Genomic DNA, 5913 nt, shown 5'->3' on the forward strand with positions numbered 1-5913 from the left:
TTCCCACCCTGCAGCAACAGGCAGGGTGTTAGCAAAGAGCCTCAGAGAGCACAAACTGTGCCCACTGCAACCACCACAAAGGGCTTTCAAGCTGCTAATAAGGAGATCTCGCTTTTTCCAGGAGAAAAATGTCTAATTATCTAGGGTAAGCTCAGCCCTAGCCACGCTCCTCCAGCCGGCAGCACTAAATCTGCCTCTCCCGGGTTGCTCACAGCACCCGCTGGCGTCGAAGGACACGATTTGCAGGTACGATGATGTGCAGGGAGCTCTGGGAGCCTGTAGCTGAGCCAAGGTGCAAACAGTTTATGGATTAGATGGAAGCTAAAATAAAGCATGTTCAGTTAGGTCTTTCTTCCTACGTGTCTGGTCTTGCAGGGGTTTGGGTTATTGAGCTGCTTTATCTGGGCTCTTGGGGGGTCTACGTGAAAATTCCCATATAGAGCGAGCACTGATGTAGGAGAGGGAGCTTGGTTTCCTACCTGCAGGACAGAGCTGTCAGCTAAACTTTAATCTCACTTAACCTCAAGCTTTAGGTGAGGAGGTGTTTTGGGTTTTTTAACCAGCATTAAATAAAATAGGCATTAAAAAATTCAGAAGGTGAAAAGAAAGAGCTAGAATTATAAACGCCAGAACTGCAGGCTTTACTAAGAAGTCAACCATGGTTGAGGGTTTTTTTTTCCCCTGTCTTCGTTTCAGTTTTGTATTGTGGAAATGTTTATATGATCAGTTTTCTGCATCTGTCTGCTTAAACTGCTATCCTGCCACCATCAAAGCGAGCTCGCTGCCGCTACCTAACTGGGCAGAGTCTCTCGGTGTGGGTCTGCGTAAGAACTTACCTTGCCCACAATCACTTTGTGGGTGTTCTTGGCAAAAATTCAGCAATTTAATTTATAGCTTTAAAAAGGAAAAAAAATAATAATCATGCTAGCTTAAAAAAAATCAGCATAAATGAGTTATACATTTATCGCTACAGAAATAATGACTTTAAATTTCTGACTTGTTACATATTGTAGGTGCAATACATCCAAGTGGCTCCTACAGTTGCTGTGCAATAGCATTGTACAAGCCACGGTATTTTAAGGGCAAACTGAGGATCACCTACCTGAGCCCGTGATGTTTCTCTTGCTGGAAATTTTTTCCTGTTCTGCCTCCAGTTTGGGTTTAGCCTAACGAAGTGGGTTTTTGCAGCTTGCAGTTCAGTTGATCTTTGCTCGACTCTTGATGTTTAATTCTTTGTTTTAATATATCGATGTCCAGAGTTTAAAAATGGAGGCACGAAAAACTTTAAGTCTGGGTGTGTCTTGCTGAGCAAACTGGAGGTGGTCAAAATACTTACAGGAATAGCAGAGACACCACCAGCATACTGAGTATGGAACCCAAAAATGGTCATTTTTAGCTGCCTAATGATGTGGGTGACATCATGGAAGGGGGAAAAAAAAAAGTGAAGAGGCCAAGAGCAGAAATCACACGAATTTGAAAGGAATTCCCCTGCTCTACAGACAACTTGTGAAGTTTTAACACCAAACTGTTGCTAAACAATAGAAGTAAAATGCGGTTTGATCTGAATGGCTTCCAGGAAGAACTTCCCATGAAGGGAGAACTTCGTGCACGTTTCCTCAAACTTCTGTGGTTTGAATGAACCTGAGAGCTTCGTCTTGCTCACGCCTGTCTTTTGATCCCGTACCCTTTATGAATACAGGACAAAAAGATGGTTTTGGCTTCAAAGTCTGTTACCCGCAATGAGAATGAAGCGAGTGATAATGCTGTCTGATACAAGTGCTGCTTCACCAACAGATCTATTTGTTTTAGTCTGCTCTTGCTCTTCCCTGTAATGCCTGCTTTGCATTGCAGAGCGTGCTCAGGGGTCTCTTCCACCAGGGCATCACCTTCATAACCAGCAGAGCCCTGGTAACCCTTCCCAGTTCTATACAATCATAGAATCCTAGAATGTTTTGGGTTGGAAGGGACCCCTAGAGGTCATCTAGTCCAACCCCCCTGCAGTGAGCAGGGATACAGCTAACTAGATCAGGTTGCTCAGAGCTCCATCCAACCTGGCCTTGAATGTTTCCAGGGATGGGGTCTCCACTACCTCTCTGGGCAACCTGTTCCAGTGTTTTACCACCCTCAATGAATGTTTAGGCTCCTGCCTAAGGGCTGGTTGATTTGTCTCTTTTCTTGCCCTCCTCGTAGGGCTTCACCCCATGGAGTCATCTTGTGACCCCCCCGCTGTGATTTTCTCCTCTGGTGTGACCATCCCCCTGCAAGGTCTGGAAGTGGAAGGGACTGGCACTGGGAAGCTCAGGGCACTGGTGGTTCCCCACAGCTCGTGTGTTACCCGAGAAGCACAAACCAGCCCAGCTCCACGGTGATGAACGCTTGCACACATTCCTGCCGTAATTCCCGGGAAGGCACTTTCAGTTACCATCATCTCCCATGAGCACGGTTGTATCGGGTCATTGCAGCACAGCCTGATGGAGCTGAGTGGCCAAGCAGCTAAACAGTGATGCACCGACCTGATTTCTCAACTTTGATCTATGGCGTGGGGCTTTTACCTGAAAATATCTTTAAGCTCTCTCAAGAAGTTGTCGCTTTGCGGGGATTAATTTCTCTCTAAATTTAATCCTGCCACATTTTAAACTATTGCGTGCTTAAAACTGGTGGTGGGTCAGCTGCTGGGCTGCATTGCCGCAGGAAAGGCACCATCATCCATCCCCAAACCCAGAGCTCTGCACAGGTACCACCAAAGCCCATGTTCGAGGTGTGTTCACCGTGAGCAATCACGGGTTGTTCTGTGGTTATCGCGCTCGTTGCCTCGCAGGATCTGAAGCTGTAATGAAGGGCGGTTTGTTCGTGCACACACACAGTTCCTCTTTCGCAAATAATCTTAATGGACAGAAGTGCAGACATGGTGAGAGTTAGTCCAAAACTATGTGGGCGTAGTAACAGTTGTGGTGTTGTGAGGGACTTTGGTCTGGTTTTCCTTCAAATAAAAAAAAAAAACCCAAAGCGATTGATTGAAGAAAATCTACCTGTGGCACTCCTGAGAGCGCCCCGTTTTCAGGGTAACACCATGTGAGAAGTGGCCGTGGTTCGGGGTGCTCGCGGAGGGCTGATAGAAACAACTTTGTTCTGACCTGCTGAGGCACTGACGGGGTCCAAAGGTCCTGCTCTCCCCCTCCTGGTGCGCAGGCATGCTTTGAAGGCAGATTGTGGCTTGTGTAAGTCAATCATTGAAGTGTTTTGGCATCATCCCTGGATGAAGATAAATCTCTGTTAAAGATTTTTGCCTTCCTTATCGTGATATGACTATTTATATTGCAGTAATTGCTGTTGGTTTGTACCAAACCTCTGCCATAAACTTCCTGATACTGATTTGGCTTCAGCAGAATTCATCTGTCTAAGGACATTTAGGGCCACATCGGTAGCAAAGCGATAGGATTGCCCTTGCATTAGCAATAAAACGTGGTACACAAAACTGGTAATGGGAAACCCATGTGACTGCTCAGTGTCATTTCTCCTTGCTGCAAATGTGGCTGAAGCGTTTGGCCTGAGACCCTTGAGAACCCCCCTGCTGGGTGATGCTGAAGGGGAAGCTGCAGGGTTGGGGTGCAGCTCCTTCCTTTGGTGCTCAGAGATGCCCCTGCAGATCTGCGTGCAAGGGCCCACAGGAGGAGCAGAGCTGATGCCACTTCTGCGAGGCAAGAGGGGGGCTTGCAAGGGTGAGCTGAGGACCAGAGCTGGTGGTCCTTGTCCTTGCCCTGCAGCAAACCTCATCCTGGGGCAAGAGGGGAGAGGGGGTCTCCAACAGCCTGGTCATCCTTACCTGGGTGACAACTGGTGAAGCCAGCAGCGGTGTCACCGCAGGGCCCCATGTGCTGCCATGGGGGTAAAGCTGCCACCCAGGGCAGGACAGCGAGGACAGGCAGACCCAGCGCTGCGGGGAACTGCAGCCGCACCGGGAGGCCTTGGCCTTGCAGACACACCAAAGGGTCTGGGGGCAAATTTGTGCCCCGAGTTTGGGAAGCGTTCTGTGTGCTCAAAGGTTGTTTTCATAATTGTTTTATTGCTTCCGATAAGGCAAAGCCTCTCTACCTCCGCAGCAACGTTAATAATTCATTTTAACTCTGGTACGAGGTTAATTACCACATATCCTGCTTTCTCTTTTCTTTTTCCTAAATTATTCTTATGACCTCAGTTACTGGGAAAGGTGAAGTTCCCTCTGCTGGGTGAGCGTGGGTGCCTTGTCCCCATCGCTGCCAGTCTCAGCCCCTGGGTGCAGGTCTGAGCTGGACGCGGGCAGGCACAGCGAGGACCATCCCTGTCCATTATTTATGATTTACCTCATGGGTCAGGGGGGCGTTGGACCCTGCTGTATCCCAAGGGAGAGCGCCCTGTGCACGCTGCCAGCAGCAAACCCCCTTGCCCTTACAGGCTCCCAGGGTGCAGATCCCCCACCTGCAGCACCCCTTGCAGCATCTCTACCCTCCGCATCGCGGTGTCCCTGCCCCAAAGGTACCCAAGCCCTGGGTGCGGAGCTGCAACGGCACCGGGCTGCCACCCTGTGTCGGTGTCACATCCCTGGGTGGAGACATGGAGAGTGTAGTTGGCATGAAGGACCTACGGAGAGGAGGGTCCGAGAGGAAGGGTGAGGGTCCTGGGCAGGGATGGCCAGGAGGGGGGCAGCCGAGAGTCCTCTGCCCCGGGGCCCATCGGATCCAGACTGCCCCGGCTCAGCTCAGCGCAGCAGCCTTGTTTCCCACCATCCATGCATTCTGCTGTTCACATCTACTTTTTAAACCCAAGAAAAGAGGCTGTTCTCCTCTCCAGAGCCCCTGGAGCAGACTGGACCTTCTGCCCTGTAGCCCTGAGTGCTGGTAGCACACTGAGCTACCTTCTAGTTTTCTTGTGGATCCCTTAGCAGGGGGGCACCCAGCAGCCCCCAGGCCACAGCTGGAAAAGGGCTCTTCTAGAGAGTTATTTTGCTGTTTTTCATTTGGATGCTGATTCCAGACTTCTCTGGGTATGGGGTGGGACCTGGCTCCGGCTCCACATTTCCTCCACGTTATTGAAAGGGGCACAAGCAGCTGGCAGAAAAGGGGAAAATAAGGAGCACATCTGGAAGGGAGGGAAGGACACCAGGGAAGCCCAGCCGGGCAGGAGGGGTGGAAGGCAGAGCAGCAGCATCCTGCTACGGCTGGCAAAGCACAGGCACGAGGAGTGCGTGGTCTCACGGAGTGTCACTGCTGGGGCTGAGGGTCCCCTTCCCCACCACCGTGCCACCTCTGCTGGTGTGTTGCACGCTGCCAGCTTGCTGCAGGGGGACGCCTGGGGGCAGCAGGTTTTGTGCACCCGTGTGACGTCCTTTGGATCATGGGTGCGCAACACTGCTGCCCCCAGGCAATGAGCTACCGGGGTCTGGCATCCCCCGGGCTCCTTACGAACGGTGATGGATGCGGATTGGGATTGTTGCATCCCCCAGCAAATGCCATAGCCCATGTGCAGATAGAAAGGAGCAGAATCACTGGAGAATTGGGAGAAACAGGCAACCCATGCCAGGCAGCGACATGTTTTAGGAGGTGACGTCCTGCCTCAGCAGGGAGAGATCAAAGGCAGCAGCGGGATTGCTGTCAAACGAGCTCTCCTGAGAGGAGCCAGTTGGGCTGGGTACTACGTCCCGAGTTGCTCTGAGGAGCAATGAGGTGGCAAGATATTCCGGGTGGAGGCAGAGCGCCTTTGACAGAGCTGATCTGAAGGGGTAGTAACCAGCAACCTTAGCCGCGACACCACGGTGTGCATCCGGGGTGGGAATGCTCATCTTGGTCTCTGCACAAGGTCCCCAGGTGTCCCAGGCTGACCCTGACTTTTGGAGCAGGGACATCTGGGGACCCCAGCTCCTTTAAACAAAAAAAAAAA

This window comes from Egretta garzetta, unplaced genomic scaffold, assembly GCF_000687185.1.
Source record: "Egretta garzetta isolate BGI_Z169 unplaced genomic scaffold, ASM68718v1 scaffold640, whole genome shotgun sequence".
In the NCBI taxonomy this organism is placed as follows: Eukaryota; Metazoa; Chordata; class Aves; order Pelecaniformes; family Ardeidae; genus Egretta; species Egretta garzetta.